The 13,471-nt window shown below is 37.0% G+C and overlaps 1 protein-coding gene and 1 long non-coding RNA gene across 4 annotated transcripts in view; one reads left to right on the top strand and one right to left on the bottom strand.

Moving 5' to 3' along the window:
• Window positions 1-10,937, bottom strand: part of LOC309497907 — an 82,396-nt gene extending 71,459 nt beyond the window's left edge. Inside the window, exon 1 of the long non-coding RNA XR_014205740.1 lies at window positions 10,092-10,937. This is a non-coding gene — a long non-coding RNA (uncharacterized lncRNA). The remainder of the gene's footprint in view (window positions 1-10,091) is intronic.
• ppfia2 (PTPRF interacting protein alpha 2) overlaps window positions 1-13,471 on the top strand; it is a 160,724-nt gene that overhangs the window by 30,259 nt on the left and 116,994 nt on the right. The window lies entirely within an intron of this gene.

The raw sequence follows: 13,471 nt of genomic DNA, 5'->3' as shown, positions 1-13,471 counted from the left end.
GGACCTTGAATGCTGTTTCCTGTGCCATCCATGTCGTACTTCTGAGTTTATAATCTAAATGCCAACTTGATTCGATTGAAATATCAATGTAGTAGTGGTCCCTTTTTTATCTGACATAAGCGAATCAAATCTATCAAATGATCTACTAAGCTTAGTGACAATTGTGCAAGATGTAATGAAGTATTTTTTTCTTTTATTGTTACATATCAGTAGAACTTCATGTGGCCATGCATTTCTGCCGTTGTCATCAGATATAACCCAATGAGATTTTCATTAGTGACTTCTCATTACAATGCTGCTATGAGTGACACTTTGAACTGCGTTGTTTTTTGCAAATATTCAACGGAAAATCTGCAAAATAATGGGGGTAAATAATGCAGACAAAAATTAGTTTTCAAGGAAATAATGTGAATGGTATTTTTATGGGCAATGAAAAAAGTCAAATCGTCTGCCAAATAAATAAATGTAAATGCACATGAATACATGTAGTCTAGAACATTATAATGTCATCGCATTAGTCATTGGGAGTGACAAATGTATGCACATATTCTCTGAATAAAAATATATATTATGAAGTCATCCAGTAGGAAATGTGAATATGAAGAGTTAGTTCTGTGTGTGTGTGTGTGTGTGTGTGTGTGTGTGTGTGTGTGTGCGTGTGTGTGTGTGTGTGTGTGTGTGTGTGTGTGTGTGTGTGTGTGTGTGTGATGGTCAGAACAGAGAGCCTAAAGCATTTAAAAAGGAATGAGACAGCTGTATGACTGACAAGCCCCTGCTAACTAGGTCACGAGAGAGAGAGAGAGAGAGAGAGAGAGAGAGAGAGAGAGAGAGAGAGAGAGAGAGAGAAGGACTAAGAAAGAGTGGGCCTTGGATGAGAGAGATAGGGTTGCAGAAGAGAGAGAGAGAGTCATCGAGCACAAGAGACCAAGAATATATGTCCACAGCTATCAACAGACCCACTCAGTCTCTCTCAGTGTGACACAAGAGTGCCCATGAAATGGTTCGACAAACACTATTTTCTAATAGAAACAAGAAGTCTGGATGGGACATAGAATTAAAGTGCAGTCACTAGTGAAATTTCTGCAGAATTTTGCTGGCAAAAAAAGGTTCATTGTCTTTTGTCAATAGTGTAGCGATGTGTGAAGCACAACTCGCACAGAAGTCACTTTTAAACTGCTTTCTGTTGGTCGACGCAACTAAACTGTTGTGAAATCTTTCGCCCTCGTGAAAATCAACCATAAATTTGACCACATCTTAAGTTAAAAGAGGGACCAAAGAGTCATAGAGACACCCTAACAACCACATACAGTAACAATGGACTAAAAATGAGCAACCGCATAGCAACACCCTGACAACCACCCACAACATGCTAGCGGTGAGCAGCGATTTTTGGTGAGCATCACTCTTATTTCCCTCAAAAAAAATAAAAAATCTAGTTGCTACTTGCTACTGTTATAGCTATGTGGTATTAGCGGGAGGCACATTCTTGTTCTAGAGAGAATGTGATTGGACAAAAATTTGTGTACGCCCCTGTATGCAAGATGAGTCATCAATAATTAGGCCGTTTTCCCTGAGAAAGAGAGACTGTAAATGTGTGTTTGTGCTGAAGTTTTTCAGAGGCCTGTTGCATGAAGCCGGATTCAGTTGCTACCCAGTTAAGTCGAAATGCTTATGTCGAAGTAAGAAATGCTTCACGGCTAACCTGCTCCAGAGCAGGTTTTATTCTGAATTATGCTCCGTTTCATGTGATTGGCTGTTTGCAGCACGTCACATGGTGCACGCGCTCCAGAGCTACTCACAAACTCTGGATCAAATCCTGAGTTGACAGAGAAGGTTGTTAGCCCGCTGAACCTGATCTACTGTAAACCATGGTGGATTTGTATGGTTTTGTCAACTCTAAACCTACTCTGAAACTTTGTTCATCAAGCTTCATGCAACAAGCCTCAGGAGCACAGTAGCATACACTTTAGCCTCAAAGCTAACACAAAGGGACTACAAGCCACAAACCAATTTTGATTTCTTGGGCAACTTCCAAAGCACCATTTGACGTCACAGAACTGCCTGCTTATTCTGACGTGACTTGTGCTGGAACGACTCAAAAGGGAGTTTCCTTTTCCATTATGAAATAAACAGCGCTGGTGTTTCCGTTTGATCAAAGCGTAGCGCTCTGGCAGAGCAGATGCTAATGCGCTTTAAATGGGGCTCATTATTGTTGGATAATATTCAGGCCACGTTAGTAAAACATGATTTCAGAGCAAGAACCAGTGCAAGCTAACTGCTAAACGTAAATATAACCATGCCTTTGGTAGACCTAGTACGCAGGAGTGAACGCGTGTAGTTAATGAGTTTGCATGTGAGGAGACTGTATGTATATATTTATTAGGCTATAAGAGAATTGTAGCTTACATGGATTATGAGATTGAAAACTGTATCATATAGGTAGAAATACTGACAGTATACAAGCTGAAAAGGCTGTAAAATTGTCTGGATTATGATATTGGCTCACCCATAAGCATATTAGTATATGACCGGCCACATTAACATGTGTTCAGGGTCCTGTTCAATGTCTTTCAACTTGGCAGATTGTTTATTTCACATGTATAGAGGTTAGCCAATCATCAAAGAGGTAATTTACATATACACATATTAAAGGAACAGTAAGAAAATAATCAATTCTAAAGGTGCATTCACATTTACCGCAGTTTGTCAAATTTCCGTTGGCAAAATGCAGTCATTTCAATAGGAATCCATGCAATCAAGAATTTTGCATGAGGGCGAAAGATTTCCCGAGAGTTCTCTTGATCTTGTTTGAAAATGACTTCTATGTGAGCTGTGCTTCCTACATCACTACACTATTGACAATAGACAATGAACCTTTTTTGCCCTCAAAATTAGTCAAAATTCGCTAATGTAACCGCACTTTAAGGGTCAGCGATAGGGTGGAAAGGTCTTGAAAAACTAAATTACAACTTTTCTGGTGCAAGAAACCTTGACTAATATTGTAAGTGGACCTCAGGGGGGAAATATGCTTCAGAAGAATATGGCCTCTTTAAGTTTTAAAAGCTTCTGACAGCAGCTTCTGTGTGACTTGAACCGTCTCATCACCTCAGATAAGAGCAAGAGGAAGAGAGCAAAAGAGAAAGAGAGAAGCAAAACACCCATCCGGAGGGTATAAGATAGGATGAGGTACTATGCATGTGAAAGAGAGGAAAATGGATGAATGTAACTGGTATCAGCAGGGCATTAGTTGTTCTTGTGTTGTGTGCCTGTGATATTCATATGACTGCTGATCGGATCAGCTGTGCGGGTGCCTTGGCCTCACCACAGGTCAAACTAAGACTGAATATATACTACAGTATGAGGCCTACTGTACAGATCTGATATTTTGATTCATGTTCACCTAAATAAAGAGTTAAAACTGACATTGCTGAAAATAAGGGATGGAAATCGTGAAGAATTTAAAGGGATAGTTCACTTTGAAATAAATTTTTGGTATGTTTTAGCTTACCTCAAGGGCATCCAAGATGTAGGTGTCTTTTTTTCCGCAGTAGTTTCAATTTTGATATTTTTAGGTCAAACCGTTCTTGTCTGTCAGTCATATAATGCAGGTCTATGGTCACTGTCTCAAAGAGCACGCACAGAGTCCAAATTAAAACAATTCCCCGTCGTCCAAATTAAACAATTCCCCATCGTAAGTACACATTGATGGCCTAAGACACGAAACGAGCGGTTTGTGTGAGAAAACGAACAGTATTTATATCGTTTTTACCTCTTATACGCAGCCATGTCCGAGTGATCTGATCTGACGTGTACGCAGACTGGTGCATAGATATATACACACTAGATGTCGCTTTATCTACGGCAGTTCATTGGAACGAATGTCTTTAAGGCGACATCTAGTGTATATATCTATGCACCAGTCTGCGTACACGTCAGATCAGATCACTTGGACATGGCTGTGTATAAGAGGTAAAAACGATATAAATACTGTTCGTTTTCTCACACAAACCGCTCGTTTCGTGTCTTAGGCCATCAATGTGTACTTACGATGGGGAATTGTTTAATTTGGACGACGGGGAATTGTTTTAATTTGGACTCTGTGCATGCTCTTTGAGACAGTGACCATAGACCTGCATTATATGACTGACAGACAAGAACGGTTTGACCTAAAAATATCAAAATTGAAACTACTGCGGAAAAAAAGACAGCTACATCTTGGATGCCCTTGAGGTAAGCTAAAACATACCATTAATTTATTTCAAAGTGAACTATCCCTTTAATAGTTCTGATTTCGATTCCTCTGAACGATTCATCATTTGAGCCTTACAGTTACAGTAGTTGTAAGCTGTATGTTTAATTCATGCTTTCTATTCACTAAAAAGAACCAACTCATTTGAGTAATTCATACAACAACCAGACTACACTGTTTGCATTGCATGTTTTTACTAAAGATAACTGGCTCAAAGTAATTCTACTGGGAAGCTGGTGGTGCTGTCTTTGTTTTGATTCACTAAAATCTCAACTCAGACTACACTGGTATCGGTACACCCCTAAAATAGGAATTGTCCTTTTCTCCATCAACCAATGCCTCCCCGTCAAATGACACTAGATCTTCACCACATTCACTTTGAAGGTGAGAGAGAGAAAGAGGGGGAGAGAGTGCACAGATGGCTTGTGGGTAATTGAGGGCACACATCAGACAGTGAGAGGGTGTCCTTGACCTTCAATGCTGCCACTGGAGCGCCTAAGTAAACCTGCTAAAGAAACACACATACACACTCACATTTTTACACAGATATTTAGCATACGGGCCACGGCATGTGCTTCTACTAGCACTGACATATTTTTGGAAAGCAGACTGTAATGTACAATTTTACAATCTCAAAAGACGAGATCATCTTCAGCAACAGCTCTGTTTTTTGCTCAAATAACCCGCGGCACTGCCTTACATCACCGCTGATAACAAGCCGAATGACAGCTCTAATTCTGAGAAACCATATTGAATCGTACGTGTTTGAGATGATGCACTGCTCAGTGAGTCAGAGTCCCTCGGCACGCACGCACAGACACACACACACACACACACACACACGCACATTCTTGAAGTAGTTCTGCGTTTTTACCTGTTCTTCCTGTGTGCATTAGCCGATTAGCGGAGTTTCAGTTGGTGGGTCTCTCTGCGGACACAGCTTTATTTCTTATCAGAGGAGGACAGTGGGTGGATGTATGTTTGGAAGCTCTCAGTGGAGGTCCTGAACCTCAAGTCTGCCCCAGAAGCCTGAATCTAACACACACACACACACACACACACACACACACACACACACACACACACACACACACACACACACACACACACACACACACACACACACACACACACACACACACACACACACACACACACACACACACACACACACACACACACACACACACTGGAGCGTCTAATCAGTGGAACGGCGCTGCACAAGGCTGACCTGCAAATTACATAACCTCAGCTTGTCCCAGCTTCTGTAGAAGATTCTGTAGTCATCTTCTGTGGTACTTGCCCTCTTTCTTTCTTCCTTTCTCTCTACATTTACGCTTCTACATTTAGCAGATGCTTTTATCCAAAGCGACTTAAAAATGAGAATGCAAGTGATGAATTTGTTCTTTCGAGCGCATGTTGTTTTGTGTGTCTGTGTGATTTCTGGTGGTTCTTTTGTTTCTACTTTCAACCCTGTTTTGTTTCTAATACTTTTTCATTTGTTTGTGCTTTTGTTTATTTTAAAAGTGCTGGTCTATGTTTTTTTCTTTTGTTTGCACTTTCGTTTGTTCCTTCAAACATTTTTAGTTCTTACGTTTGTTCTTTTGTTTGTGCTTTGCCCTTGATTTCTGGTTCTTAAATGTATCTTTTGTTTGCAGTTTTGTTTGTACTTTCACCCCAGAATTGTTTCTAATAATTGTTAATTTGTTTGTGCTTTTTTTATTTGAACAGTTCTGGTCTAAATCTTTCTTTTGTTAGTTCTTTTGTTTGTGCTTTGTTCTTTGTCACACATTTCTGGTTCTCATCTTTTTTTCTTTTTGTTCAAGCTTTCGTTTGTGATTTTAACATAGTTCTGGTACTTACATTTGTGCTTTTGTTTGTTCTTTTACACATTTTTAGTTCTTATGTTTGTTCTAACGTTTGTGCTTTGCTCGTCACACATTTCTGGTTCTTACATTTGTTCTTTTGTTTCTACTTTCAACCCAGATTTGTTTCTACTTGTTATTTTGAATGTGCTTTCGTTTATTTTAACAGTTCTGGTCTACGTTTTTTATTTTGTTTGTGCCTTCAAACATTTTTAGTTCTTATGTTTGTTCTTTTGTTTGTGCTTTTTCTTGTCACACATTTTTGGTTCTTACATTTATTTTAATTTTATTTTTCAGGCTTCCGCTTGTTCTTTTAACAATTCTGGTTCATTTGTGCTTTGTTTTTGCCACACGTTTCTCTTTTTTATGTTTATGTTTATAGTTCAAGCTTTTATCTGTTCTTTTAACACCATTGCTAACACAGTTCTTACTCTTGTACTTTTGTTTATGCATTCATTTGTTCTTTTTCACACATTTTGGTTCTTATGTTTGTTTTTCTGTTGGTGCGTTTGTTCTTTTACACATTTTAGTTGGTGCATTCTTTCAAGCTTTCATTCTTTATTTATGAACACAGTACTCTTTTGTTCAGCATATTTTTTAGAACATGTGATACACATTAAATATCTTAATTTTAGGAATAGCAGCCAACAAATGTCCAGCATGTTTGGAAACTCCCTCAACAGTGTTTTAAAGGCATCCCAGGAGGCACCTCAAGTTGGTTAAAAGAATGTCCAGGCTGTGAAGAGCTGGAATCTTGACAAAGCAGCTCAAATATGAGATCTTTGCTTTGTTAATGTTTTTGGTGGTCGCTATGTAATTCATACGCTTCCATTTGTGTTATTTCATAGTTTGATGACTTTACTATTTTACTATGATGTAGAAATAGTAAAAATAAAGAATGAGAAGAGAAGGTCTGACAAATGTTTGACTGGCGTAGTTTAAATGTACATAGTAAGCGGGAGTGTGTGTGTGTGTGTGTGTGTGTGTACACTATGTGCATAAACTGTAAGAAATTATATGATTAAGTCATGGCAACATATGCTTTTCCATTACTTTAACTCATCAAAATAATTTCAACTTCAAATTATACAAGATTGAACAAGGCAAATTTTGAATATATTTTAGGCAACAATTGAGCTTTTAAGTTGAATTGAGATTCTACACAGGCTAGAGCACCTGACAGTCGTATTGAGCTCCCTCTTGTGGCCAAATGAAGAACATCTGTTCCTGTCCACTTTCCATTCTCTTTCACTCAATCTTGTTCCTCGTTCTTCTGACAGCTTGCTGGAAAAGTAGACATAGACAATCCATGTTTCAATGTTTTAAGCTGTGGAGTGTTTGTCATAGGTTTGCAGGTTTTGAGTCTCAGTCAATTAGAGTTCAGTCCAAATTTCTTCATTCTTTCTGATTCTGCATTTCCTTAGTTTTGATCTCTCGACCCAATCAATCAATTGCCCAAATGAAAGCAATGACCATATAGCTAAAATACCCAAACATACCATAACAGTGAAATACAATTAAGTGTTTTGTGGATCAACGTGCCGTTACTTGATGGTCTGGCTGGAGGAAAGGTCACTGCAAATTTTTTCTTATCATAAAGTCATGGGACGGGCAGACTTCAGAGGCATTGTGGGAAGTCACAGACATGCTTGTTTGTGAGATGAGTGGATTAGGACAATCTGCTACAGGATCTTCCTTGTAAAGTTTTAAAGAAAATCCAGTAAAACTCTTCTAACTGCTGAAACGACAAGAAATATTTAATACATTGTTGATTTTTGGTATAGTTTGCTCAGGAAAAAAATTGTTTCAGATACACAGAATAAAGGCATAATATTTTGTACAATATAATTTATATCTCAAATTACTTTTAAATGTGATGAGATAAACAAATCAGACTGAAGCAAGAAAACATGCTAAAAAAAACCTTTTTAAAAACTGTCTGCGCTCAAAAAGAACAGGTCTATTTTGGTCTGATTTATTAATTATTGGCTCTTATGAGCTGGGTCTTTTAATCTATTGGTTTATAAAGACGCACACGTTATTGAATCCTTCACTTCATCTGACTTTCAGTTATGACTGACTCTAAATGAGGGGACAAAAACTGCTTTTTTTGTCAACACTGACACTTATCATAATGATATTCAGTTGATGGCATTTCACATTAGGCTGTGCATTTTTTTTTCTTCTGATTTTCTGAACTTTATTTTTTGTCTCTTTCTCTCGGTGATGGCTCACCTTTATTGATCATCCCTCACCTCCTGGGAAAAGGTAAGAGACCATTCTCTTTGTCCCTACTCTCTTTAGCTTGAGTCCCTGCTCTCTCTCTCTCTCACACGCACACACACACACACACACTCACTCACATGTACAGTTATAATATAGTCATTTAAAGGGATAGTTTACCCAAATGCTAATTCTGTCATAATTTACTCACCCTAAAGTTGTTCCAAACCTGTATGAGTTTTTCTTTCTTCTGCTGAACACAAAAGAAGATATTTTGAAGATGTCCGTAACCAATGTCAAGTTGTTGTTGGGACTGACTTCCATAGTATTTTTTTATTTTTTGTTTCTTCCATTTTTCCCATCAACTGTTCGCTTACCGGCATTCTTCAAAATAACTTCTTTTGTGTTCAGCAGAAGAAATAAACTCATACAGATTTGGAACAACTTTAGGGTAAGTCAATTATGACAGAATTAGCATTTTTGGGTGAACTATACCTTTAAGCTAAAAGGAAACATTTCCCAGATAATATGAATGAATGGCTTCAATACAATGATGATATGAAAATCAGTAATTTTATTTTGCAAACATTTTATAGTCTTTAAATATTTTGTTTACTATATTTCTAATTTAGTGCAAATGGGTCTGAGATTATAGGCCTATTGCGACTTATATATTTTAGGAAGGGCTGATCATTATTGCAATCAAAAAGTTAAAAAAACTATGCCTTTGACTTTGGCATGCGATAATGAAGTGCTCTGAGAGACTCAAATGCTGTGAAAAATACTTGCACACCACAGTGACGTCCCCAGGTACTGGATATCGTAGAAATGACTTTTTCTAGTATGCTTATGTGTTAAGTTTTGGAAAATGTGCTCAGTGCAGTGGACATGGTATCAGTATTCTTTGTCAGATTGTCTTTTTGGGATAATGATTTCCATAGACCACACAGTGGGACATATTGCTGATAGAAATAAACATATCAAGGGTTGTTTCGAAATGATACGTCTGCTCGACTGAATAGCTGAATAACCAAACTCATAAACTCCCACAGAAGGAAGTACAGTAGTGGATTTGCACTGGCCTACACACACTCTTAGATACGATTTTTAGCTCATCTGCCACACACACACACACACACACACACACACACACACACACACACACACACACACACACACACACACACAGACAAGTACTATACCTTTTACATCAGCAGTTTTATTAGCTTCTGAACCGTGCACTCCCATTATAGCTATCCTACAATGGGTCATTCAAAGTACAGTCGCTAAATGAGTTTACCTCATGGAATTTTCATGTGGCTTTTCTGTCAAGCTACAGAAAATCCATTTCCGTAAAACAATTTAAGCACGCAATTTAATTTAGATGTGAAAGAGTGCATATTCGTTGTCTTAAAGAGGTACAGAACATCTGTTGTAACAAGGACATTCTTGTAATGTGTGCCTATGTTATTAATAGCCACAAATCAATTTGCACCGAGAGCATTATAAATGAAAAACATTAGAAATCACTGACACTCAGTTGGACAGTGGACAGATGCATTCTGGAAAGGGACTCTCACTGTTGGTATTACTCTGCCCTCTTGAGCTCATAAAGAGGAATGCAAGTTAATATATATATATATATATATATTAATTGTATTTATTTTTAGTTATTCAGTTATAGAGAACAGATACAGTACAGGCCAAAAGTTTGGAAACATTACTATTTTTGATGTTTCTTCTGCTCATCAAGCCTGCATTTATTTGATCAAAAATACAGCAAAAAAATGTAATATTGTGATATATTATTACAATTTAAAATGATTGGTTTTCAATTTATTATACTTTAAATTATCATTTATTTCTGTGATGCAAAGCTGAATTTTCAGGATCATTACTCCAGTCTTCAGTGTCACATGTGACATCCAGTCTATAACATGATCCTTTTAGAAATCATTCTAATATTCAGATTTATTATGAGTGTTGGAAACAGTTCTGCTGCCTAATATATTTGATGAATAAAAGGTTAAAAAGAACTGCATTTATTCAAAATAAAAAAATATTTTCTAATAATATAAATCTTCTTTACTATCACTTTTTATTCAACATCCTTGCTGAATAAAAGTATTGATTTATTTCAAACAAAGAAAGAAAAAAAAATTACTGACCCCAAATTACTGACCAGTAGTGTATATTCTTGTTACAAAAGATTTCTATTTTTAAAACATTTGCTTCTTTTTTTTTTTATTTGCTTCTTTTTTATTCATCAAAGTATCCTAAAAAAGTATCACAGGTTATGAAAAAATATTAAGCAGCAGAACTGTTTCCAACTGTGATAATGAATCATCATATGAATGATTTCTAAAGGATCATGTGATAGACTGGAGTAATGATCCTGAAAATTCAGCTTTGCATCACAGAAATAAATGATAATTTAAAGTATAATGAATTGAAAACCAATTATTTTAAATTGTAATAATATATCACAATATTAAAAAAATGTCTGTATTTTTTAATCAAATAAATGCAGGCTTGATGAGCAGAAGAAACTTCTTTCAAAAACATTAAAAATAGTAATGTGTCCAAACTTTTGGCCTGTACTGTATAATTTTGCAACAGCATACTTTATATTTATTGTTTTATGTAAGTCATTGATTATGATAGTATAATCCAGCTCCAGTCTCCAGTCTTGACCGTTTATTTATTTATAAGTTCATACAATAAAAGACGATAAGGTGCAGTGTTGTTTTGGACCCCATTGACTTTCTTTCATTGTATAGACGAAAACATGTTCTAAAATACATTCTAGATTTTGCTGAAAAAATTAAGTTATACAGGTGACTTCATACAAAAAAAAAAAGGAAAAAGGTACTGGTAATTTCCAACCCTAAAACACAACACAATGCAATTTGTTATTCAAAATACAGGTAAAAAAAAAATAAAACTATTAAAAATCTATTCAGGCTTAATCATTCCTTCATTTTGGAAAGTACAGTATTTGGAAATATTTGGAAATAACACTGTGTGTTCATTGGGCTAGACTTTTCTTAGAATGTATCCCTTTACCATAACTAGCCAGCAGAGGGCGCCATGAATTATGATTTTTTTTTTTTTTCAGTACCGCTAGCCTGTTACATTCCAACATCAGTTATGTAAACAACAGATTCCTTGCATGTGCTTAACATTCATTTGCACTTTTGCCTCAGCACCATATACATCTCCTGTAAGCCTTTAGCAGTACATTCTGTAATGAAGCTCATGTCTTTGTAGAGCCAGAATTAATTGACTCATCTGGTGGAGCCATTGTGCTCCTCTATTTTTTCTTATATCTCTGTATTACCAGGCCCCATAATATGTATTACTCCATGTTAGCAGGGCTAAATCAAAGCAGTAAATCACAAGTCATTACTGTCAGAGAGCTGCCCCGAACTCAACAGCTCTCTCTATCAGGTTAAAAGAGATGCTTATCGTCAACACTGTCATAACAGTTCGTTTTTTTCCCTTCATTTCATTCATTGCTATTAAAGAACACTCTATTTACCACTAGTTTAGAAACATTTTGAGTCCCCCCGCCCTTGCCGCACAGTGCTTTGGTCCACCGCTTGCTTTCCCCCTTTAACTCATCTACACACACAAGTCCGGTGGGAGAGAACAAACTTCTTCAGTAGTTGTGGAACTCCAGTAAGTAACCTTAGGCTGTCAAGGCTATTTTATTCTAATAATTATAATATGACCGCGTGGTGAACCTATGAACCTAACTCATATTTAAACAACTATCGCTTTGTGTTGCTGGCCACAGAAAATGAGAGAGAAAAGGAAAACATAATAAGAAATTCCAAATAATAACGAAATAATAGTTGTAATGTTTTCCTCTGTGTACACACATCCTTACAAGTACAATTTTGGCTGTATTATGTGTGTCCCCTTCAGAAATTGCTCTTGAGAAATTTTATGTTTATTGTCCCCCCTCAACTGTTAGATGAAATTTATTCCCATGCTTATATAGTGCACTGTTTGAAGGGACAGACATCTGTAGTCCGAAACCATAGTGGACATTATCCAGTGCGTTCATTCAATCCCATAATGCACCGCAATAACCAGTGTACAACTGATGTACACTCAAAAGCTATAGCCATGGCATGCCAAATGATTTCCTGTGTCTTGAGAGAAGATTTACAGCACTTCTGGTGCACTTAGTGCGAATAAGGGTATAGGGGGTCACGCCTCTGTATTGTGCCTGAATGATGTTGGGTTAACGTCAGATAGGTGCGTTGTCACCGTCAATGCTAAGCTGTCTGTTCTTTTTCAGCTGTCTGGCTACTTTTTGCCCACATTAGTAGAATGAAGGGTTTTGTTAGTACACAAAGTTAGAGTCTCTAAACAACTATATTTTATTGAATGGGTCCATCAAGCCCTGTGTAATGACTTCTTTCCTGTAGTACTGATTTAAAGGAATATTCTGGGTTTAGTAGAATAAAAAAATAAAAAACTTTTTTGGGGTTTATCTTCACAAAATTGCACTGGCTGCCAGTTGCCGCTCGCATCATATTCAAGTCACTAACTTTTGCCTACAGAACTCCCTCCTACCTAAACTCATTACTTCAGATTTACGTGCCATCCAGAAACTGTCAAGTTTGTCAGCTGTCAACTGTCAAGAAAGGTGCCATCTCAAAGAGGCACAAAATCTCTGACCTTTTCCTGGTCTGTTCTCTGCTGGTGGAACGACCTGCCCAACTCAACCAGAGCGGCTGAGTCCGTGGCCATTTTCAAGAAACGTCTGAAGAGGCATCTTTTTTGGCAACACTTGATCCATTAATACTAACACTTTATCTTCTATTCTATATCTATTATCTTTAAAACATTTTTTATAAATTAGATTAAAAGTTAGATTCAACTGGGGAGGGTCATAGCACTCACATATTGTTGTCCTGTTGTTAGTTTAATTGCTTCTATTGTTCTCATTTGTGAGTGACTTTGGATAAAAGCATCTGCTAAATGAATAAATGTAAATGTAGTACAAGTTAAGCTCAATTGATAACAATCAATATTCAGCAACGTACTAAAACATGCTAGCAACACTTAGAAACTGCAATGCTATGCTATGCAGCTATGCTGTCAGCCAGCAACATGTTAA

Source organism: Leuciscus leuciscus (genome assembly GCF_965113295.1).
Source record: "Leuciscus leuciscus genome assembly, chromosome: 4".
In the NCBI taxonomy this organism is placed as follows: Eukaryota; Metazoa; Chordata; class Actinopteri; order Cypriniformes; family Leuciscidae; genus Leuciscus; species Leuciscus leuciscus.
Note: the sequence above shows the minus strand (reverse complement) of the source record. Positions and strands in the feature narration are given on the sequence as shown.